Source organism: Heptranchias perlo, chromosome 32 (genome assembly GCF_035084215.1).
Source record: "Heptranchias perlo isolate sHepPer1 chromosome 32, sHepPer1.hap1, whole genome shotgun sequence".
NCBI lineage: Eukaryota > Metazoa > Chordata > Chondrichthyes > Hexanchiformes > Hexanchidae > Heptranchias > Heptranchias perlo.
Genome location: NC_090356.1, coordinates 10,793,755 through 10,819,746, shown reverse-complemented (window position 1 = coordinate 10,819,746; position 25,992 = coordinate 10,793,755). Strand labels below are relative to the sequence as shown.

At 40.7% G+C, this 25,992-nt stretch overlaps 1 protein-coding gene across 1 annotated transcript in view; it reads right to left on the bottom strand.

Moving 5' to 3' along the window:
* Positions 1 to 18,412, bottom strand: part of spsb1 (splA/ryanodine receptor domain and SOCS box containing 1) — an 84,988-nt gene extending 66,576 nt beyond the window's left edge. The window contains exon 1 of the mRNA XM_067970335.1: positions 18,291 to 18,412. The gene's annotated coding sequence lies outside the window, so the exon portion shown is untranslated. The remainder of the gene's footprint in view (positions 1 to 18,290) is intronic.
* Between the last annotated feature and the right edge of the window lie 7,580 nt (positions 18,413 to 25,992).

Genomic DNA, 25,992 nt, shown 5'->3' with positions numbered 1-25,992 from the left:
AAAAGGACTTCAGGAATTTCACATGAACTGAATATTAATTTAACTTTTGTAACCCATGGAAAAAATACTTACTACCTTTCAGAAGATTTAAACTAGAACAGAGTCATTACAAAACATCAGGGCCCAGACCACTGCCTCTAATCCTCCATAAAGGAGGACATTTTTCTGGTGCAATGAAATGTTCTGTTTCCAATCCACCTCAAGTGAATCAGCCCAGTCACAGCTAGTACAGTGTTGAAAGAATTTTATTTGCGTCATTTAAACAAGCCAATGCAGTTAGAATTCAGAATACACAAAGTGCTCCAATCATTGCGCTATTTAAAGTTGCCCATGTTCCTTAAAACAACTTTGCCCGCATGCTGGAGCACAGGCTCATTTAGAACAAGGTGGGGCAGGCAGGGGAAGGGAAATAAAAAGCAAAGACTCAACTCGACTACAAAAGATGTCAGGGGGGCTGTTAACATTGAGCACTGTACATTTGGGATGGATTGGAAGTGAAAAGTTCCAACATTAATCCTCCATCCTTCAGTGCCACCATTTCATGGGAGTTTTTTTGGGCCAAAGGGCTAAAGCAATTAGTGACAATCAAGAAAATATAATGTCAGGGCTGCAAATTTATACAGCAACAGACAACAACCGCCTACATTTATATAGCACCTTTAACGTAGTAAAAAAGGTCTCAAGGTGCTTCACAGGAGCGCTAACAAACAAAATTTGACACCAAGCCACACAAGAGATAAGAACATAAAAAATAGGAGCAGGAGTAGGCCTTACAGCCCCTCGAGTCTGCTCCATCATTCAGTAAGATCATGGCTGATCTTCAACCTCAACTCCAGTTCCATTCCACAAAAAGTATAGACTGTTTATTGACTTGCAATATCTTCTTTGCTGTTCAATGAGCCACGTATTGGTGACTCATATCTATTTCTAACAACTTTCCAGATCCATCGAGTTCAAGAAACTTGCAAAATCTAAGCAACATATTTAATAGCCACCTGTGGTACATGTTAATGGAGCAGTTCTGTCCTATGATGCAGAAATGGCACAAGACTGCACATTTTGAGCACTTAACTGAACTGCAACAAGAGTTTGATTAATTGTAATTGGTTTAAAATATATGCTTTTGCCCAATTATCTGCAGTTTCCAACAATATTTCTTTCCTCCTATGGGCACACACATCACCTCTATTGAAAAATAGATCAGGCTTGAATTTCTGGTTTTGTCTTCCTCACCCTCCCCACTTTTAATCATTGGAACACAATAAAAGTCAGGGATGAGACAAGGCCATACAGCCCACTGAAGCTCACCCCTCCAGTATCTTGGCTCTTTGAGGCTTCCAACTATGTTTTAAAAACTCCAATATTTTTGTCTCTAGCACTTCAACTGATTGGAATCTCTCAAAGCAGGCTTGGTTCTTTTAAACTCATTTCTATTTATATCCTATGATTTCAATTTTTTGGTTTAAAGCAATAATCTAGGGTTTACCTATCTATACTATTTAATATTTTGTATACTTGGACAGGGTCTCTCAATTGCCTTCTTTCTAGCTCAATCTTGCTAACTTTTCTTCCAAACTCATACCCTTGATACTTGGGATCAGTCTGCTCGATTTCTAATGCCAGTCAGAAAAGTGAATGTGTAATCGGTTTTGCAGTCACTCACTTACACAGTCAAAACACAAACTAATGCCACTTCTTTCTCTAATACAGTTATAAACATGGGCCAGCTTTGTTCTGAATAAAAGTATGAAAATAAAACTTGCACCAGAGGCTGTAAATAGATAAGCTGCTGGATAATAACCAATGTCAAAATCTATCACTTCCGAAACACTAAACATAAAAGATACCCACAAACTATAACAAAGCATGAGACCACCCCAGTTGATATTGAAAATTCTCTTTAGAATGAAATGAGTTCGAGTGAACATTTGTTTTCTTTTCAAATTAAACAGAATAGAAATTTGTTGGATCCAAAAGCTATCTAGTTTCTGGCATAATTGACAATGTTATGAAAATCGGTCAGCTTTTTTCTTCCCCCCCCCAAAAAACTGTTCGAGTCAGTGAGCTTGGCTTACACCACAGAAAAATTGCAGTCAAGCTGTAACAGCGTAAGATTACTGAGAAAGAGAAATCGGTCACACATCAACCCACACAATCGTTCAGACCTCTCCTCTTGAAACATGCAAACTACAATCAGTTTATCCCACCTATGATAAGTTGAAGGCTTTAACCTCTTGATGGGGTATTGCTCCACAGGAGCCAGGCACCCTTCAGTATCTCACCCAAGCAGTAAATCTTCCATGAGAGAGCCTAAACAGCAAGCATTGGCAGGCAAGACGACATGAGAAACATCACAAACAACTGGATTCTGTCCACATACAGGGGTCAGCTGATAGTGAGCAAGGGTTCCTGGATAGTGACTCAACAGTGCAAGCTATATGGCCATTGTTTACCTGAGGAAGGAGGAAGTCTCCGAAAGCTTGTGAATTTAAAATAAAATTGCTGGACTATAACTTGGTGTTGTAAAATTGTTTACAATTGTTTAGACTGTCACTTGTGTCAAACATCAATCTAAAGAAATGAAACACTGCCACAAAACAAAAACTGGAATCTCAAGTCAGTTAGATCATCAAAACTGGATGATTTTGCTCCCTTAAACACAAATCAATCACAACGCTACCGCCACCAACTAATTCCGCACAGAAATTGGGACTCTCTCGAATGTTTTCACTATGTGTATTCATTGTCTATCCCTAGTTGCCTTTGTAGCAATTTGAACATAAATACTTGCTAGGCCACTTTCAGAGGACATTAAGAGGCAATCACAGGTTAGACCAGGTAGGGATGGCAAGTGTGCTTCCCGAAGGAACATTAGTGAACTAGTTGGGCTTTTTAAAAAATGGTAATAACCCTCAAATTAGCAGATTTATTAAATGCATTTTCACAACTTGCCCTGCAAGGCTTAGGTTCTCAATGTCTTACCCAGGGCAGGATTACATTCATATTGTAACAGTCATTTCCAACAGATCGAATTAAGGACCACCAAAAGGTAGAAAAGTGTCACTAAGATTGAGACCATCTCTTCAGCTGCTTCTGCTGTTTCCCCACATCCCCTTTCCCACCAAGCCAACCCTCCCTCCAGCTCCCCCTACACCACTACCTCCAGAGGTTTCTCCTCCCCTCCCCACCACCCCCACCACCAACAAAGTGATCCATCCTTGGCCCCCTCCTCTTCCAGATCTACATGCTGCCTCTTGGCGACATCATCCGCAAACGTGGGATGAGCTTCCCCACGAACGCTGGCGGCAGCCTGCTTCACCAGTCCACCCTTCCTTGTTTTCACTTGTCTAACATCCAGTCTTGGAGAAGCCACAACTTCCTCTAGTTAAACATTAGTAAGACTGAAAGCATTTTCTCTGGTCCCCACCACAAACTTCATAATCCTTGGCACCAATTCCACCCTGGCCACTGTCTCTGGCTAAAACAGGCTATTTACAACCTCGGCAACAAATTAGACAAAGCTGAATTTCCGACACCATATCCTCGATCACAAAAGACTGTCTACTTCCACTTCTGTAACATCGCCTGCCTCAACCGTGCTTTTATATCACCTCCAGACACGACGATACAAACACTATCCTGGTCGGCTTCCCATCCTCCATCAGCTTGAGTTCGTTCAAAACTCTGTGTCCCATATCCTATCGCCCCCAACATCTCCTTTGGCTCATCATTCATTTTTCCCTTCCACCTCTGAAGCACCTTAGGATTTTTTTTCTACATTAAAAAGGCACTATATAGATGCAAGTTGTTTTATTATGTCGTCGCCTCAGAATCCTTCAGATTTTCCTGAGGGCCAGAGTTGTCCAAACAGCCACTATACTGCACTACTTCAACTGGAAAAGTGCTTAGGAATTTTGAACTGGCACACCAATACAAGAATGACACAAGAATCGGTTATCAAATTTGAAGAAGTGAGTGGAAAGAACTTCTAGCAGCTTTTGCCCAGAAAGTCAGTCATGCGGCGGTGGAGGGAGAGATGGCCAGAACCCGGCAGTGGGACTGTAACACTAAGTACCAGCTGGTAACCCAGCAGCCAAGAACAGGAAGCATGATTCCTTGGGGATAGAATGTTGGAAGGGGCGCATACAGCAAAGTTGCTCAGGTGGCTTTCTGACCATGACATCCCGATTGTAAAAATCAGAGAATTATTTAACATTCATTAGTGGAAAAAAAAAACCTTTTCTGCAAAGCCAGTCGGGGAAGGGGTGACACTTAACTACCAAGCTCAGTTAATTTAGTAAAAAGTGGTGCAGTAGACAACAAAGTACAGTGACAAAAAAACCATATTAAAAAACACTAGTGGATGCTACATGTTATTTTCAGCCTCCACTGCATCAATATTTTGCTTCAAAGTAAAAACTTGTTAGAAACTCTTCACTGCATTTGAACACTCTCGCCCTCCCCTCACCACCGCTGCTGCAAAAGACTCCTGCTGGAGAAGAACCAAGATTGGCACTACTGTCCAGCGCAGCCATCCTTCATGAGGCTACTTAGCAAGTGTCAGCAGGCTATTTAACTGGGCACAAAACCAAAGATTACCAATGAGACTACCTGTACAGTCTGTGCTCATTAGACAAGTCTAAGTGCACACAATAATGCAGACATACTCACACACACACACCCTTCCTGAAATAATACAATTACAGGAAGAGCAGAAGTGAAGGAGAGGTGACAAAACTTATAAAACTAGACAACTTATCTGCCAGAAGTCATAGTCCCAACACTATTAAGAGTTGTTATTTTTGGATTGCATCCAAAAATACACCAGCAAAAAAATTTCAGAATCTGAACACCAGGAGAACTAAATGACCCGATTTAGTTATAAACTATTAATGCACAGGCAAACCAGCTTTTCACCGAGGACTCTCCTGCAAAGCCTATCTGCTATTCAAGTAACCCATGTTTTCCCAGAACAAGTTGTGAAAAGCAAGATGGGTGACATCTGCAAATTTTACAAGACTGGTCAGATTAACATTCACGGTTCCTAATATAGTAAATGGAGCCGGGCCAGGGGGTAGAGGAAAAATGAGAAAGAGGAATGGTGGTGGGTAACAAGGGGTTACAATCCTGCAAAAGGCGAGTCACATACAAGATCTCAACTTCCAAACAAATTTAAGTCACTGGCACAAAACCAGGATCACCTGCTACAAAACCTCAATCACAAAAATTTTCATCCTTGTGTCAGCCACATCCACAAATCCACTCAATGTTCCTTCTCATTTCAACCAGCACATTCCAGCCAGCTGCTGCACTGTTCCGACACCACTGCGATACTTAAACAGCAACTTTGCCTCCTCCCTACTTCAGTCCCGTCTCCCCTCGCTTAGCTTAAATCTCCTGTCCTTCAAGAGTTTAAAGCCAGGATTCTGGACTGAAGCTGGGAATATAGGTCATTTAAACCTCACAAATTAACAGCTGATGGAATGTTGTTGGGCACATGCGCTTTATGGAATTGGCTCCGCTTGATGGGAAGATATAACCCACATACAAGAGGCTTCTCCATCCACCTGTCGTCCCAACTAGAGACAAATTTCTAATCTCATATGGGCATACACAGTATATATAGAACTCTACAAAAGTAGATGGTTGAAAAGTACAAGCTTCCCAGGAATGCTCTAGTATTCTAACAAGGAGAATGAGACATTGGTGGACCAGAAGTAGTCACTTTGCTTGCCTGAAATGCCAATCTGCTAAATAAAGCCAGAGCAATCATCCCATGTAAAAAAGGTTGAAAGAAATGAAAACACACTGATAATTTACTTCAACGTTGGGCAATACACCTCAAATTGCTCCTACTAATACTGCATCCTGAGGTTATAAAGCTCAAAAGCTCCCTACGGACAATCCACATTTCAAAGTTCTGAATCCACAAGTATAGGAGTAGGTTTTTTTCCCCAAAGATCAAATGGAGTTTTACGAATTCAAGTATACCTTCTCAGGTTCAATGGAGTCAGGTCGTTCCCTTAAGTGATCTGGGCATTGACTCATACTGCCCTATATCTATTTGTATGATCGCATAATGCAGAGATGTAAAAATAGCATCCCTATGTGATCTGGATCGGATACTAGTGTCCTTTGCATATGTATTTCTTCAACAGCAAACAAGTTACCACGAGATGAGGCACGGCTGAATACAAAATCATGAAGCTGCTTTATCTCACAGGAAGATAAACATGCAGACAGCAGTTATGATCAGATTCACCTAACATTAAGATTTATCTTCTCATAAATGGAAGAAAAATGAACTACCCTACTTCAGTTGCTGATCTTAACTTGGCCAGAATAAAACTCTTCTGCATTCTGTCCAACAGCCCAGGGCAATATCACCGATCCCTGCAGCTCCTGTCCTTTTACTACCCGGCTGCTTGTGCAGTATCCTGCTGTCCAAAAAGCCCCCTTCTGCTTTTTTATTTAAAAGGGCAGAGATCAACACAGCAGGTACGAGGTGTTTTCTTTCAGATTGCCTGGACGAGCCAGCAAATTACTTCTTATTTCGTCTCTGGGGAAAAACAACTTCCAACTCGCACATTAACCACTTGACATCGAGGAGCCATTTCCCCCCAAACCTTCTGAGAAAATACTTTTGCTTAAAAAAGAAAAAAAACAAAGTGAATGCAACTCATTTTCAAACCCTTTGTCGAAAAAAAGCAGTCTGAACAGCCAGAAACAGACATAGCATTAAAGCATTTCACACATCCACCATCACACTTCACTGACCACCCCCCCCCCCGCCCCCCCGAGTGGCAACACTGCCAAAGACCCGAGTGGCAACACTGCCAAAGACACCTGTATAGCATTAGTTTTCATACTTTTGCTATAGCTGATGAGATAATGGCCTGAGAGTCAAGACGAAAAAGCAACACCAGCATCATTACCACCCAGTGATTCACAGCACCACAACATTCTTCAGCTTTGACAAGCCATCCCAATTTCCTGCTATAATGGGCTATGCTATCTAGAAATCAATTCTTCCAAGACACGCCAATTCCCACGTGTAAATATGGGTTTTGCTTAACAGCGGTTAACATTTTCCCCAAAAAAGGAGACAGGAGATCAAAAGGTTTCATCTCACTGAAGCAGTTATGAAAAAAAAAACCTTGTTGAACAGGTCAGTCATTCAATGAGCAGTGATGAGCAAGCAAGTTGTATAAATGTGTTACTAGTGGGTTTGATTCTTCATTGGTGTGATTCAACAAACCACCGACAGTCATTGCACAACTATTCATACTCGCTCAAAGTTCTGAAACTTTTGTCGGATAAAACATTCCAGCTCTAATTACTATTTCTAATGCGCAATAACAGATGGAAAGTGATGCAAATTACATTACACAATTATCAGGCAACTGATATTACAAAAGGGAGGGAGTGCTGTTGTGCAAGACCGAGACAGGCAGAAAAATAATAATATAATATACCAACTAACTACTATTATACAACTTGAAGTTACTGGTGCAAACAGACAGGCATGAAACTAAAGAGGCTTTTATTCTAAAAAAAACAATGACCAAGCAATAAAATCCATTCTAAAAATAACCTGTCAGCTTCAATTTCATCACATGCCATATAGAGACATGCAAGCTTACCCACGACTCACTGCACAGCTTGTAAAAGGCAATACCTCTCAATTGGAATATGGCTAAAGAACTGTTCTTTTGCTTCTGTAACAGAGGCAGCAACAACAAAAACTAACTTGTAGCTTGCTGTATTTTTATTTCATCAAAAAATGAATAGGAACATGGTTACATTCCAGCCATGTACATTAAAAAAAGGTACGAGTCTAAAAAGCAGTCAGATGAGGAAATTGCATCATCCAAATTTAGCATACATTTCTTCCTCTCCGATGACTCACGTAGCAAGTGCACTGTCCATTGTAGAACTGAGCCGTACAACTCAGGGGCACCTCAAAATGTCCTCAGTGGCATCAGTTATTTTTTTTAAAATGACAGAATTCCGAGTCCTGATGGAAAGTTCATGCATGTAAAAGCCATCTGAAAGCAGGATCCCTTTTGGCTGTGAGCCTCTCCATGCCGCCACTCACCGCTTCAAGTACAGGGGACGAACAGGCAGGTGAAGTGCTGGAGAACCACCTCAGTTTCTGGAACAGTTATCCCAGGGGGAAGGGAGGGGAAGAAAACTTCCAATCAGCTAACTTCAATGTATCTGAATGTAAAAAATACTGTGGGATCATATTGGTTTTGAAATGGATTAAAAAAATCTGCTTCAGTAATTTTAGGGCGGAGTTGCAAATTCCATTACAATTTAACTAGATATTTGATGCATGTACCATGAAACCTTTCTAAAACCACTAAATTTCAATGGTTCATGCTCAATGAAAGAGCTAGTGCAGTGTTAGCGATCATTTAATGGCAAGTAGTCACTGCATCAAAAGAAAGTACCGCTTTCAGAATAACAGTCTTGCTTGGTGAAATACTGACAGTGTCATCTTCATATATTTAGCAAATGTTGTTTCCTGGTTGAACTGCCAATGACAAACTTCACAAGGCTTACGTTCTTTTGTTAAGTAGCCTCAGTCAGTTGTCCGTAACTTAACAAGCTGACCACGACTGGTAAGGGTCCATATTTACAAGAAACAAAAAAGTAGAGTCACAAATCTGAACTCTTGCTGAGTACAATATGGTAGCAGATGGTGTCAGCTTTAACTGTCTAGGAGGATGTGGTTATTCTTTCATCTTAAATTAAAACCCTTGCGTCTGATAGTTCGGCTGCCCTACAGATATAAAGCACAATTTGCTTTGAGACAGTCAGTTATGCCCACAACCCTGCCCACACTAACAGCTCCTGAACTGTGTCCAACAAATTTAGGGAAATAACATGAATCCAAGTTTTGTTGTTAGCTCTGGGACTTTCCAGTTACAGTGATAGGACACTATTAAATCCTAGAAGCAAAAAACATCTAATTATAATACTGTATATTCATCAACTACAAGAATAGATTTGCTCCAGTAGTTTTTCAGCTGTGGGAACGGTTGTCTTGGAAGAACTGCTGCACTTAGTGGAGAACTCAGCTTTTAAGGATATTCCCTGAAGTGATTAATAAAAGTTCCAAATCTTAACAGGTCACAGTATGGCACTGAAGAAACCGCAAAATCTTTTTTTTTAAACTCACAGTAAAATCAGAAATATTTTTTTTTCCCACCCCAAGATGAAAAAATATCCTGGTTTTAGAGAGAGAGAGAGTGAAGTCTGCTGAATATCATCTGTTTCTAAAGAAACTGTGTTTATCAGCTTTAAAATCACTACCACATTACTGCTCAGTAGTAAAATACAGGTTCTGTGTTGTCTTTCATACAGCAAACTCCCAAATTCAGTCAGGCTTACATGGAGATATGCTTTCCTTGAAGGTGGTTGGTATCCCTCCCATCTGGTCACAGCAGGGCACCAGACCATCCACAGTCAGGAAACAGCATGGTGATGGGCATCAGAGTAGAAAGGTTTTTTTTTAAAAAAAAGTTTATTCAGTTGGCCTTTACTATCAAAAGCACCTCTAAACGCAAGAGTTCCAACTGCTCACTCAAGGTGATGCATCACCTGCCAGGAGCACATATGCCAGGGAAATCATTCACATGCAGCCCATGATTTCAGAAATGGGCAACTGAAAATTTACCCAATACATCTCAAATTTGCAACATTCCACAATGTATGGCTGTTACCATAATTTAACTACCAATTAGGATCTAGCAGCCCTCACAGGCAAGATAGCAGAGCCTCAAGTGCAGCTTTAAATCATGTAAAATCCAAATGGGAAATTCTTCTTTTTGTAAATATACACGATTGATGCAACAACTTCCAAGAATATCAACAATAAAAGAGAAATTTGTAAAAAAAAGACCCTAAGCTTTTATATAAGCATTAGCAGATCCCCCATGGCATCGTTCATAGTAAGTTGGATGATGTGTCATTTTAGAAGGATAGGAGCATTATACCATGCATAGCACAATGTATTATCCTGTTGCCCATATTGTCCTCCCTTTAAATGTAATTAAGTAGACAACTTCAGGGCCAGCAAATTCCCTCCATTCATCAGCACATTTGACTGAGTCTCAGAAGCATGCTTCATCTGTTCCAAATGATGCACCACCACTCACTGCCTTTCTTCAGTCCTCGACTTCGCACTAGCAACTCTGCCCTACATCTCCACTCTTGACTGCACGCTCGCCAACATGATTGTTGGAATGAATTTTGAGTAGCTTAAATATAGTCAATGATCACAGAAGGAAAAAGACCCTCAAAAGGAAGCAAGTAAGCTGGCTGGTGTTATGGCCAACATGGATTCATAGCCAAATGATTAAAAAAAAGTATCAATGCTGAACATAGGTACTACAAAGAGACTACACCAAATCTTGCAAGGTGAGACATATTCCACAGATGTGGTAAATAAACAGAACCTCAGAACAGGCAAACTCCTTTCATTTGTCATTTAAGGGACTGAAGTTATGCATCACCACATGCCAGATTCCCAGAGGACCTCTGCCCATCAAACACCATGCTCTCCCACGCCACCTACCCAGCAGTTTTGGGTGAACCAGAGCACCAGACATCTGAACTGACATGTCCCTTGGCTTGAGCTCTTCGTTACTCCAATTCTGGTCTCCTGTGCATCTCTTTCCCACCCCATCATCCATGTCAAAGCCTCCAATTTCCTTGACCTGACCCTGCTTCCGAGCACTCCCTTCATAAACCAATCTACTGCCTTTAAACACTGTCAAAATCCATTGTGCCTTTAATTGTCCACTTCTCTATGAAGTTTTTTGTAATATTCTTCTATATTAAAATTCACTATATAAATCCAAGTTTTCTTTGTTGTTGCTGATCAGGGAACTTTGGAGGTTGGAATTTTAAGCTTCCAAGTCAAAAAGAAAAAACTGTTTTGCACCTGTAACAAGTGTGACATCTACAGTGCAACAGACACAGGTTAGACTTCTGCCTGCAACAAATATGCGCCACTGACCCCGGCTGATTTTCTGGCCTCAGGGTCATTAAATATTTATGGCAGACTTCCCAGCCTCTGCCGAAGAATCCGTTATGATTGGGGACAGCGATTTGCAGTAGTAGGCCTGGAAGTTTCTGGGAAAATTTGGAAACTTTTTTGGGAATTCTGGTGCAACGGTCAATACAATTGTTTGGTCTACCATCAATTGTACACGCTCCAGGGCATTTTAAAATTTAAGCCTTGAACCATCTATGACCAGTGATGCTGGATGCCAAGGACGAACCAGCACCCCTTGCATCCAGCATTGCTATGAACCAGATGATGCATTGCCATCATTTAAATGTCATTTCAATACACAACCCATATATGGGTAGATTGATCGAACACCATACATCATTTCCAGCAGGGGTGGGGACACGACAGAGTGTATCTTCAACCCATGTAGAACCTTGCCAGTGCACAAACTGGTCGAGGGAGGGCAGAAGATCTCAGCCAAGATATATTTTTAATGACAGCCTCAAGCTTTTAGGAACTGAAATTAAAATCAGGATTCAAACACCGATAAAGGCAATTTACCAGGAAATTTTGAAAATTAATAAGTAGCAAAATACACAGTTTAATATCAATTCAGAAGAACTACTTAAAAAAATGAAAAGCACTAAAAGGTTTGGTTTCAAAAAGGACGACAGACAACCCAATTATAAAATACATTTTGGGGAAAGAAATATTTACTGCTGTACTTGAGCAGCGAATAGATTTGCATCAACCGCAGGAGCCATATCACAAGCTATTATACTGGAGCCCTGTGGTGTCAATTACATTCACGTAACTGACCAATAGCTTTGAGAGTATAACCAAGACAACAGACAGGCTGGCAGTACTACGACCTAGTAACTCAAGAAAGCTTTTCCCCTCATGCATTAATATTTTGGAAATGTATTACTGGGTCTAAAGCACAAGACATATTTCATGACTAACAGCATTCCTTAGACCTGCCTTTTTCCAGTAATGTACTTACAGCACATGATACAATATGATGTAAATCACCATTTGCATACTACTGAATCACACGTACAAATACAACAGTTTTAAAATGAGCAAGCAAAAACCAAAATAAAGTCAACAGTTTGCTTGCACTATGAGCATAGGCACTGAAACATGTAGTTCAATGAGATATTGAAGAGTGTGACCAGGTATTAAAGATGGCCATGTCAATTTGACCTTGCAAGCTTGTTAGTCTAGGATTATGGAATGAATATACAGCTTCATTTAGAGTGGCGACAGAACGTCAAATTCACCCCGAAGTCCAGCCATTCCTCATTGTAAAAGCTGTCACCTCCCAGTTTAAACTGACAGTTCGATGAACAATCAGAATTCTTGCTTGGTCTGTTCCTCTCCCCACACCTGTACTCCCTGACCTTCAGGAAAATAAACTGGCAATATTGAACGAGAACACACACACACTAAGAAATCTCCTCCAACCCGCCAAAAAAAAAATCCCTGTAGCAAAGCTGTGGGTTAGATACTATTCTCTATAAAATTTAGCATTTAGCCCCACCCACAAGTCATTCTAGATCTTAAAGGCCTCAATTCCAACTCAGTGCCCAGTAATTGGTTAAGCTACTTTGTGCTATATATAGCTACTTGTACAGATTCCACACACTTCCATTCAATTACAAGGATTAATACTTTTCTTTTTATATAAAAGGCTTCAGAAGTGTGACTGAAAGACCATGCTTGAATATTACAATTTTTAATTGTTGTAATTTTTTTTCAAAAAAAGTTACTTGGCCTCTTCCAAATACTACCATGGATATCATTTTAGAACTAGGACTCCAGACAGCACATACTTTTAAAGCTTTAAGAAGTAGATCCAATGCTGGAATAACCTTCAGAAATGTGATTATTTTTGTGCTGCATTTACCTTACGCCCAACAGCAGCAACAGCCCTGTAAACGTGAATGAGGTCACAGAGTCACCTAAAGGTGCTTCCCCCGTAAAGTCCCTATGCTACCAGAGGCAGTAACTCAACCAGAGGCAGTTAACACCCAAGCAGAATACAAACAGCTACTGCGCACCACAGGCAGACCAAGGGCTCAGCCCATCCACACACACCAGCAACACGGTCACATCACTGACCCGGCAATGGACTGTTCCCAAACAGATGATCCTGTGCCAGAAAATAAGACACGATAATCAAATTGTCTGCTCAGGCTTGCTTTTATTTGAAAATGGTTCTGTATAACACATCAGTGTGGGCCAAAATCAAGGCACACAGCTGCTTTGAATAAATACAGGCATGCAGAATGGGCTTGACCCTTCTGAAATATCAGTGGCTTCTAAGATATATTTTGTACAGCCTTCGGAATTTTGAAACCTTGCCGATAATGCTCAGTCATTTTTGGCTTCCCCAAAAAGTTCAGTTTACTTGGTACCTCCTTCCTTAATGGCCACCCAAAGCACACTATTAAATCACTGCAACAAGCATAGCTTGGTCAATTTTATTTTTCCTTTCACATGGATAGTGGTAAATTGGCCACTAGTATTACCTCAAACTGTACTGGTTTCATTTTTGTTCAAATGAGCACATTTCTCAACCCAGTTAAAGTAATACCAGATCAATCCACATCTGAGAGAAAGGAGATTAACATTTTGGGTGTACACCTTCAATGGAAGGGAGAAGGTTGTTGCAGGTCTCCAGTTTGCTCTTTAGCTCCAGCTATATTTTTCCTCATATAGTTTCCCCCACCCCATAGAGTTAAAAAGGAGTAAAATTTGTTATTCACTCCCAACAAACTACTCCGTGTCTTCTTTAGGTGTCAGCCCTGGCTCAGTGGCAGAACTCTTGCCTCCAAGTCAGAAGGTTGTGGGTTCAAGTCCCACTCCAGAGACTTGAGCACAAAATCTAAGCTGACATACAGAGGGAGTGCTGCTTAAGATGCTGTCTTTCAGATGAGATGTTAAACCCTCTCAGGTGGATGTAAATGATCCCACGGCACTATTTCGAAGAAGAGCAGGGGAGTTCTCGCCGGTGTCCTGGCCAAAATTGATCCCTCGGGTCATTATCACTGTTTGTGGGACATTGCTGTGCACAAATTGGTTGCTGCATTTCCTACATTACAACAGTGACTACACTTCAAAATGCACTTAATTGACTAACAAGCTTTGGGAATCCCTAGGTCGTGAAAGGTGCTGTATAAATGGAGCATGCATGCACAGTTTTAGCTACATGTGCTAATTCTAGTACAAAATATCTTGCAGGTAATGAAGCAGTCTGTGCCTGCATGGAGCAAGACCTGGACAACACCCAGATTTGGGCTGATAAGTGGCAAGTAACATTCACACCAGACAAGTGCCAGGCAATGACCATCTCCAACAAGAGAGGGTCTAACCACCTCCCCTTGACATTCAACGGCCTTACCATCGTTGAATACCCCATCAACATCCTGGGGGTTACCAGTGACCAGAAACTGAACTGGACCAGCCACATAAATACTGTGACGACAAGAGCAGGTCAGAGGCTGGGTATTCTGCCGACTCCCAAAGCCTCTCCACCATCTACAAGGCACAAGTCAGGAGTGTGATGCAATACTCTCCACTTGACTGGATGAGTGCAGCTCAAACAACACTCAAGAAGCTAGACAACATCCAGGACAAAGCAGCCCGCTCGATTGGCACCCCCATCCACCACCCTAAACATTCACTCCCTCCGCCACCAGCACACAGTGGCTGCAGTGTGTATCATCTATAGGATGGACTGCAGCAACTAGTCAAGGTTTCTTCGACAGCACCCCCCCAAACCCACGATCTCTACCATCTAGAAGGACAAGGGCAGCAGGCACACGGGAACAACACCACCTGCACGTTCCCCTCTAAGTCACACACCATCCCAACTTGGAAATATATCGCCGTTCCTTCATCGTTGCTGGGTCAAAATCCTGGAACTCCCGACCTAACAGCACTGTGGGAGAACCTTCACCACACAGACTGCAGCAGTTCAAGGCGGCGGCTCACCACCACCTTCTCAAGGGCAATTAGGGATGGGCAATAAATGTTGGCCTTGCCAGCGACGCCCACATCCCCTAAACAAATTTTTTAAAAACTCAATACAGATAAATATACTTCACATCTACCACTATTCAGTAACCATCAAAAAAAAACCCTCACACTCTGCTTGTGTTACCATTCTACCAAACACACAAAAAGGTTAAAGTACACATGCATGTGCTGTGTGAATAAGAGTATTAAGATCACATGCCCAACGACAGTGTCTATTACTCATTTTTTATTTACTAAATCAGAATTGCAATTTGCCACGTCTAAATTCCCAATGTGTCACGTGGGGCTAGTGTCGAATGCATTGGATAACACGAGCCTAAAGTATATTTTCATATTGGTTTCAATTAGTTCAGGCCAAACACTATTTTTGAAAAGATATGAAAACAGATTTGGTATCAGGAATAAAGCTATAAACCAGACCACCAAGCCGTTTGTATGACATTTAATAGCAACACAGAAATTGCTTGACCAAAAAAGTGGAAGATACCACACTGACAGACCAATGTATATAGACCAAAACTATGCAGTTAGTTATGTTTACATGGTAACTAGAGCCACAAGTTACTGAATCAATACACTGCTTAACATTAGAATCAGTCCACAAGGGGTTAATACAACTTAAGAATGTGAGTGAGATATGCAAAAGGCCTTTTAAATCAGGCAGGTGTGTCCTTCAATAAACCCTCCAGATGTGATGATGTATGTGGATGATGCAAATCCTCGTTCATCCATAGAGTTTGGATCTTCTGCCAGAATTAAAATGGAGCAAACAACGAGAGCTGTGATGTATGCCATGGAATGTTTTTCATGTTTTATATCCATTTTCTTGATGCAAACATAGTTAACAGGTCCCATACCATGAGAGGTGAGGGATTCCACACTTTATGAGGGGGAAGTGTTAATATCTAGATGTTCACCATTTCCTCCATACAATTCCCTTGTCTATTCCACTGCTCATCATTCCACACGTCCATTTCAAACAAGCTGTTGTAGCCGCCAAGTAATTTTTTAAACTTACAAAGCCCATTTAGGACAGATGTTTCCTACTACCAGTACATACACTGTCAAGGTCCAACTGTACAGCCAATTCCACGTATTGGTCGCCAAGAGAAAAAGGGCACACAGAGTCACAGCTAGCTGAAACCAATTTTCAAAAATCAGATTTGCCCCAATGGTTTAACATCACTAAATAATAAAACATATAATTCTCTTTATTTGTTACATTGCTCACATACCCTGGTCCAAGGGATAAGAGACCAACCATACAGATGGTCTTGGAAATGCCATTATGTGGACAGAACCACCAGCAACCAGACCTCCACACTTCAAAAATTATGTTTGCACTTCTCTTTTTAAGTGTTTGAGATTGCATTTATACCACCACTTTTTGTAAAGTGATTTTTGGTGTGCTAACATAAAAGCAGCAGTGTAACTCAGAAGGCTACACTGCTGTGTCAGGCCCTGAAATGTTAACCCTCCTCCTCCCCTCCAGGAGCTTTGAGCTCCCAAAGAATGCAATTTTAGAACGGCTGCATTTCTAACACAATCACAAACTATGTCATACTGCACCTGTAACACAAAGTGAAAAAATTACAGCCCAATTACACTATACGGCCAGAACTGAAGATTCCCACTTTTGTGAAACATGATCTTAAATAGTACCATGATCTGTGAAGCACTAGGGCAAATGCAACAAGTTGTGCTCCAATGTAATAAATTATTCCCTATTGTGCACCCCCTTAAAGATCATGTAAGTGGCCCACTGCATACAGGTTTAACAGTAATTGTAAACAAAGAAAGTCAGTACAGATGACTCAAACATGGCAAATCTGCTTTTGATATTAGGTACCAGAAGTACAATAGATCACGTAAGTACTGCCAGTGCATGAATCATATGCACTCACCCAAAGGCACAGACCAAAAGGCCACGAAGGAAACTCGACTCGTTATCAAGCAGCAGTTTCTGCCACACACTCTGCCCCAGAGGGCAAATATACCCGGATATAATGACAGACAGATCACCCTCACCCAGTTGCTACCATTACAATCGTTCGTTAAAAAATGTACCGGAAAATACATTATGCAATCTAAAAAGTTGGTTGATATCTACTCAAGAGTACTAATTTCATCACGGAATGCACATTAAAACTAATGATGATTAGATGGGAGCGAGCAGAATATTTCGACAATCCCAGCATTCACAAACTGAATAAGGGACATCAACTCTATAATGCCTTTCTACATTCTTTCCCTTACTCTCCCCTTGGTCCTCTGCAGTTGCACTATTTTTAGCAGCACTAGTTGATCTTAGCAGTCGCATATTGCCAAAAATACACATCAATTGCACAATAAAAAAAAACACGTAGCGAGAGGTACGTTGACATGTTTTTTTCAAGTCGCAAAACTACTGACAATAACTGCAATGAACACGATGGTCGGGCGCAGTTTTAAAGGACCCACGAATGCAGTGTGTTGCTATCCACGTTAACCTGGGATTTCAGTTTTAACAAAATTAAAATGGGGTGAAGAATGTTAAGAGCGTTGGCAAGAGGCTGCCGGCTGTGAAGTGAATCGGACTCCAGCACGAGTCGTTGCAGGTCTCGCATCCAGCGGGCACGAAACTCGATCAAAAGAAGCAGAGACTTTCTCAACTAGTTCTGCACTCGGCGGGAGGGTTGCCAGGTGACTAAAATAAACTACGATGTCTCCCAGAACTCGACGCATTTATCAGCATTCACGATAAAGAAGGGCAGCCCGGGTCCGATATTCCGGGTCATAAGTTCAGCTATCTTTAAACTCAAGCTGGCTCGCTTTCAGCCGATCTGGAGATTAAAATATACACACACACACACACACACAACAAAAAAAAAAGGAGCGAGCAGTTTACCTCGTGGACTTTTGAAGTTTGATAGAAACTTGAAAAAAAATTATAATTGCAGTATAGAAAAAAAAATTATGAGGAGAGGTTTAATGCGCCACTAGAATTACACTCCAGCCCAGGAAATAAACCTCACGACCAAATCTCAAAACACGATTAAAGCTTTTAAAATTGAGAGAGTTTCAGTCACAACTTGAGGGTAAAACCTTTGCGGCTTCACACGGAACTGAACACACACAGAGTTTGGATACAATGTATCCCAACAGCTTAACTGACGCGGCCACAGAATCCTCGACACAAGGTTACAATGTTGCAAAGAGATACATTTACAGAAAGAGTTACCTCAGGAAGATTCCAAGTGCCCGCGGTCCCCCTTTCTCACTCCCCCAACTATATTCCTTCTGCAAGCACAAGCCCCAACGTTGATTACCAATTATGGCGGCAAACTATCACCCCCCCATCCCGCCACCTCCACCAGCTTTTATCCGCCGTCATGTAACTCCGCTACCCAGCGCCTCCCAGAGAGAGCGACCCGTATTACACCGAGTAAATCCGCAGCTAAAAATCGGAGCCAACCTGCACCGTATTACACACAGTAAACCCGCGCCGTAAAATCCCAGTCAGCCCGCACCCTATTATACAGTAAATATTCATTTGCCCTTGATTGTATTAGTGCGGGACTATTCCACGCCTTAAATATTTCATGATGTGGAGATGCCGGTGATGGACTGGGGTTGACAATTGTAAACAATTTTACAACACCAAGTTATAGTCCAGCAATTTTATCTTGTGAATTTAAAATAAAATTGCTGGACTATAACTTGGTGTTGTAAAATTGTTTACAATTAAATATTTCAGCAATTTTGCGACAGAAGTTGAACATCTCTACAATGCCCCAGCAATGACCCTAATGTAGCTAACTACTCCACAAGGATCTGAGAAATATCTTCCCGCGGGAGATACCCTGAGATAAGTGAAATAAATAATCTGTATTTCAAATAGTCAAGTACCACCCAGAGATATAAACTGGTATAACAGAGTATCAAAATGTGGGGCTTTCTATCCTGAAATTGAATTGTGGTAAATTTTCAAATGAATAGGTTAGGACGGACCTGGGGTCACTCGTACAAGTTACGTAAGGGCAGAACTAGGTTAGATGTTAGGTGGTTCTCCTGTTCCCAGGGAATAGTGGACCTGTGGAACAGGTTGCCAGTTCATGCGGTGAACGCTGATTTTCCAAATTCCTTCAAGTGAGAGCTGGACCTGTTTCTCGCTGGGGTGGAGATCACCTCGTAGAGGTAGGTATTGTATGACATTAATCAGAGCCAGAGTGGTCTCCTCCAAGAGTTTCAATCATCTAAGGGGGTAGAAGAGGAATTTTCCAGATTTTTTCCCCTTAATTAGTTTGGTTTTTATCTGGAAGTGCACCATTCACCATAATGGTTAGGGTGCCCTATAGTCACCCAAGGCACCTATCTGGGCCCATTGCTTATGCACATTTTTGGCCCCTTTTGAAATTGGTCAGTGCATGCTGCAGTCAGTTTTCTCAGGAGCACAGCAGTCAAACCAACAGTCCTTACTTATTTAAATGTTGATCCAGGATTAGAAGGAGTTCTCATCTGACCTCCAAAGTAAAACTGTGAGCTAAATCCGACCCACGTTTGCCCATTTCCGATTGCCTCCCCCCCTGGACTTACCTCCAACTGAATCCAAAACTGAATGGCGGTGGGTTATTTAACCATCTAAAGGGAGTATGGATGATCCTGATCCTGTCCTTACCCAACCTCCATACATGCACACTTTCCAGCACGGGTACAGGGGTACCATTATTGGCATCAGAACTACTGGGCAAGGGGGAGGTGAAAATCAGCTCGGGCTCCCACTCCTAATTACTGTGCAATGACTCCCTTCTTAACCAAAGCAAGAACAACTGATCGTGAGCAGATCAGAAAGAAAGAGGGAGCATAGAATGTTCTTGGTAATATCTGGAGAATGCATAAATTTATTTTGTTATGCCTAAAGGTGGATAGGAATATTTAGTGTTTTCAAGTTAATTGTCTAAAAGGGAAAGTCTCCAACAAGAAAACTCCATTTCCACAAAAATTAAAGTAAAACCAAATCGCGACAAATTTTCTTTTATCTTTAAGGAGATAACACTGTACAATTTATTCTCTGTTGACGTGGTCAGCAGCCAGCCGAATGAATGATAAACAATTGATTGGGCTTTATTACATATGGCAACAATGTTGAACTAGGGAATCTGAAATGTCAAAGATCGCATTATGTTTAGATTTGTTGTATTTATTGGATCTCCTGAACTGAACTATGTCTGCTAACCACCTCTGGTCAGGAACCATTTTGAACACATTTTCAATCTGATATATATATCCCCTATAAATGCCATTTTACAAGCCGCACATATTTTGATGGGTTCAATTTTTAAATTGGCGAGCAAGTCTCTTGTGTGTATGTGTGTGTGTACGTCCTCTTTTCACCAAGACTCCTGTTGGAATTTTGTACCAGAGTTTAGGTAGAATCTTGAACTGATTTGCAAATCAAAAAGAGCATAGCTTGAGCACAGAGGTGGGCAAGGACAAAGAGTGAATTTCTAATGGTGTGAATAGCTAAAAGAGTGAGGGCTTTCAACTGGGAATTTGGTGAGTGTGGGAATTAGATGCAGAGGGGGAAGGAGGTGCAAAGTGATTTAAACCAAGGGACTACAAACTATCAACTTTTAAAACTTTAATAAATAAAAAAAACTCAGTAATTACTAATTATTTCAAAATCAAGCTAAATCCGTTTACTAAATATAATCTAGATCTCAAGACTGGTGGACAGCTAATATGATTCCTGTATTTAAAAAGGGAGATAGAACTAGTCCAGGGAACTATAGACCAATTAGCTTAGCATTGGTGGTAGGAAAGATAATGGAATCCTTACTCAAAGATGTAACAGAAAAACATTTAGAAACTGGAAGTATAATAAACAGTAGTCAGCACGGATTTCAAAAGGGAAAGTCTTGCTTGACCAACCTTATTGAATTCTTTGAAGAAGTAATAGAAAGGGTAGACAAGAGTAATGCAGCAGATGTAATATATTTGGATTTTCAAAAGGCCTTCAATAAGATAGACTCATGACTAAGATCAGAGCATGTGGAGTCAGGGGACAAGTAGCGGAATGGATAGCAAGCTGGCTACAAAACAGAAAACAGAGTGTAGGGGTTAAAGGCAGTTACTCAGGCTGACAAAAGATAGGAAGTGGTATTCCACAAGGATCGGTGCTGGGACCATTGTTATTCACCATTTACATAAATGATTTGGACTCGGGAATCGGAAGCACAATTTCAAAATTTGCGGACGCCAAATTGGGGGTTATAGTTAATACTGACGAGGACTGTGAAAAAGTATAGGAAGATAGTAATAAATTTGCAGAATGGGCGTGTAATTAGCAAATGAATTTCAATATAGATAAGTGTGAGGTGGTACATTTTGGTAGGAAGAATAAGGAGGCCACATAGTCCTTGGAAAATAAGTCTAAATGGGATAAAGGAGCAGAGGGATCTGGGGGTACAGATACATAAATCACTAAAAGTAGTGACACAGGTTAATAAGGCCATAAAAAAAACAAACCAAGCACTGGGGTTCATTTCTAGATGGATAGAATTGAAAAGCAGGGAAGTTATATTAATCTTGTATGGAACCTTGGTTAGATAACACTTGGAGCACTGTTAACAGTTCTGGTCTCCATATTATAAAAATGATATTGAGCCACTGGAGAAGGTGCAAAAAAGATTTACTAGGATGATACCAGAACTGAAAGGTTATACCCCTATCAGAGAAGTTTGAACAGGGTGGGGCTCCTTTCTCTAGAAAAGAGAAGACTGTGGGGTGACCTGATAGAGGTCTTTAAGATTATGAAAGGGTTTGATAGAGTAGACATAGAGAAGCTGTTTCCACTTGTGGAGGAGTCCAAAAGTAGGGGCCATAAGTATAAGACAGTCACTAATAAATCCCAAGGGGAATTCAGGAGAAACTTCTTTACCCAGAGAGTGGTTAGAATGTGGAACTCGCTACAAGGAATAGTTGAGGTGACTAGCATAGATGCATTTAAGGGGAAGCTAGATAAACATATGAGGGAGAAAGGAATAGAAAGATATACTGATAGGGTTAGATGAAGTAGGGAGGGAGGAGGCTTGTGTGGATCATAAACACAGGCATGGATCTGTTGGGCTGAATGGCCTGTTTCTGTGCTGTACATTATATGTAATTCTATGTAATTTATGGAATGTGTTTTAAAGTGACATACCCACCACCAATTTCTTTATATGAGTGAATTTACTGTATAATCTATAAAAATTAAAAGAATGACACTGAACAATAATATTGTCCATCCTCTTCCCTTGGGATCAACGATCAATTTTTAAAACATTTTTCAAGGTAACCACGGTGTGCAGCATTTTTCCTTCAAAACTGGACTGATTAGGCTTTTTTCTGCTGTGCAGATAAAGTCTATGATTCTAATTTGACCTGCTCTTTCTAGGATTCCAGGAGTTTCCTTATTATTGCTGCACAAAGCAAACTGTTGATTATTGGAGTCTTTTGACAAGCAACGAGCAAATCCTATAGTTTTAAACAGGGCGAGGTTAGTCCTATCCATGTTCCCTGAGACATGGAGCATGCTTCGACAATGTCAGTCACACAGAAAAGGTGGCAGAGAATCTTGGAGACACATAGGGAGATCTCAAAGACAGGGAGCAGGCAGGAGAGGGGAAAATCTCAGAACTACAGAGGATGGGCTTCAATATTTTAGGAGAACAAAATTAGCGGGAGGGGAGAAAACTCAATGTCTAGTTGACATTATTTTCAAAGTTGCGAGAAAAAGTTAGCAACTTCTTAGGAATCGAAGGCAATTTTCACACTTTGACTCAGCGACGTATTACCTGAGAATGAGTAACACACCCCAACAAAGTAGTTATGATGGGCTTTGCAACTTCTCTCCTTCTGTGCCTCTGAAAAGAAAGATTAGAGAGAAAAAAAGACGTAGAGGAAAATTACTGCAATCTGAGTCAATTGGCCTCAGCTGTTGTTTTCTCTTTTCTGCAGTACACTTACTTCCTTTTTTCACTACCCAGTAGGCTGTACAATGATTTTCTGATGTAAGCACTGTTTTATGACTCAGCATGGAGGAAGTACTTGCTGTGAGTCAAGCGACTTGGAATAAAGGGTTCTTAATTGGAACTGTGCTTCCGCTGTATCAAAGAAGAATCATCCACTCTACAAAATCACAGGCTGCACTTTTCCCTTTGTTCTTTAGCAATCCTGATTGTATTCAGAATTTTTTGAAAAGGGACATTTGCAACCCTGGTGACCACAGGTGTGAATAGCACTTTGGCAGGTTCTGGCAGGTTTATTATCTGCAGTACAGGTGAAAACTCTGATACCTCGTGCTCATGGAGACAAACTAAACTATGTCAATCTGCACCCAGTTGACTTTTCTTTTTGCAGTTGCTGGCTTTTCCCAATTTCTAAGAGGAGCCCTGAGTATATAGTTTCAGCAACTGAGGCAAGGATAAAACCCAGCTTATAACCTGTTTCAAATGGGCCAAATAATGCAGAGAATTGGCCTACTGTGAGTGACATTTCCCTTATCAATCTTGGGGCGGCAACACCCTCTGGTTGCTGCTTTTGACAGGGAGCGGCAAGGCATTTAACCAATACAAGCAAGGAGAAAATCCCCAGTATCATCAGTGAGATTACTGTGACCAATCAATAAAAAGTCACATAGAATATACCTTTAGTAAATTAACCTTCAGTAGAAAAATGGATATTCCTCTTAGGGAATTATACACTGTTTAAGTGTACTCAATATTAAAATCAGGGCAGTGTCTGGATAATCTAGGGAGAAATGAGGTCTGAGTTATGTCCTGTTCTTTGGAGTTCTCTTCCATACCCACCCTGCCTGACCACCTCTTTCTCTTTCTTCAAAGCTCTCTAAAAACATACCTCTTCAACTATATTTTCAGTTCTTCTTCCCCGTTAACCTTTCCCCTTGTTCTTTACCCCCCTGTAAATTATTGGAGACACTCCTTTATATTAGGGTTTTTATGTATATACAAGTTATTGTAGTTGTAGTTGTTGATCTAAGCAAATGATCCTAATGCAGCATTCCCATTTATTCCAAAATATGAAATCCTTGACCTAATTATAATGCTGATGTACAATTAATTTTTAAGTACTGGTTACATGTTAATCAAGACTCAACTGTTATGCACACTAAAACCCTTTATAATAAAATCTTATTCGTCATAAAGAAAGTTATCAAATTTAAGTCAGCCGATTGAGCATTTAATGAAATGCAGAAAGCAGGAAGTTCAAGCTGGTTACATTAAACAGCTAGACAGAAAGCTGCTGCATTCACAACGCTGACATACAAATGTAAGCCAGTTGTATTATTTGTTTCTTCGGGTTGTGAGCAATACTTCGCAAAAAGGATTGTGATCCCGGGACTGCCCACTTACTGTAGTTCCATTAGAAGGAACACTTAAACAAAAATTAGGTGAACAAGTTAGCCTGTAGACATGGACTAACCACTTTAGAACTGCAGATATAGGTTTTCTATAACGAGGCACATCTGATACTCCTTACGGACTAAAACAACAGCAGATTGCTGGTCAGGTTTTCTCCTTAAGCGGGTCGTAATTTCACAACAAAAGGCAGTGTCCTTCCATTCCGCTATATGGTCATTGGATTAGTATTACAATAAACACTGGGACTTGCCTGGAATGTGACACTCCATCCTGCTATGGTACAGCCTACCTATCAACCTAGCTAAGAATGAATAGAACTGACAGCACTCTACAGGCAAGGATCAGCAGAATCTACTGGGAAGTGTGTTCCAATCAGTAACTGTTCAGTCCTAAGCATTATTCAATTGGATTATACTCTCAATTAATAATATATAATACACAGACAGGTTCAGCCATATTAAATAACTGGTCCTTATTTCTTTTGTCACAATTAAACAATAAACTATCAATCACCCAGAGGTTTTTAATCTTCGTAAGGTTCCATAAACCTTGCTAAATCTTCCAAGATCATCAAGTCCCTGATTTCTTTGCTCTGTTTCCTTCTATTCTCAATAATACAGTGCCTTTAACTGGCCTGGACTTGAACTAAATTGAACACTGGATTGTTACATATTTTCTGAAGTGCAAGATTAACCTCCTATTTTTATTTTTCTGATAGGAAATCATTTATTTTTAAATGGTTGCCTCCCCTGCATTTTCATATTTATATTTTGGTGCTGTAATATTTAAATAAATAACTGAGGAAATCAGCATTGTTATGGCTGTAAAAGTCACAAAAGGACACTCACATTAATATTACTGTACCAGTGATCTCAATTTGTGAAACAGAAGGAACAGCAGTAATTATATAAATGTTTCTCTTTGCTGTTTCCTGGTTTCATTTTTGTTGCTATAAATATTTAATGTAATCTGTCCAATAAAAGAGATGGCACTGGTATTGCTTGGAATGGAGAGCACTTTACTGGTCGGTGAGCAGGCATTTAAGTTTAATGAGGACACACTGCCGCCCACTGGCATGAACTATTACTCAAGTATACTGGTATCTGGGAGAACAATTTCCATTCACACTGAAATCGTAAACATGTTTATGATTTTTGCTACAAATCATGCACCGAGGAATTCTGCACTCCCCCCTCCCCACCACTGCCCCCCCTCCCCTATCACAGGTGGACAAGAAAAGCTTATGATTAATAATATCTCTTCTGGTTGTAATATTGTTCTGCATAAGTGTCCTTTTTGTTCCCCAGTGTTACTAAATGTGCAAATGTTTATGGCCAGTGTCACTGCACATCATAAATTTTATGCCTTATTAATGTATTAATCAGTGGGATTGATAGAAACTTTGGTCCAGTGTGCAATTCCCAGAATGACATGGAATGCATTACCTCAAGGGGCTATTGAGGCGGGCACTCTAACATAACTTAAAAGGGAACTAGATAAGTATTTGAAAAAGAAAGA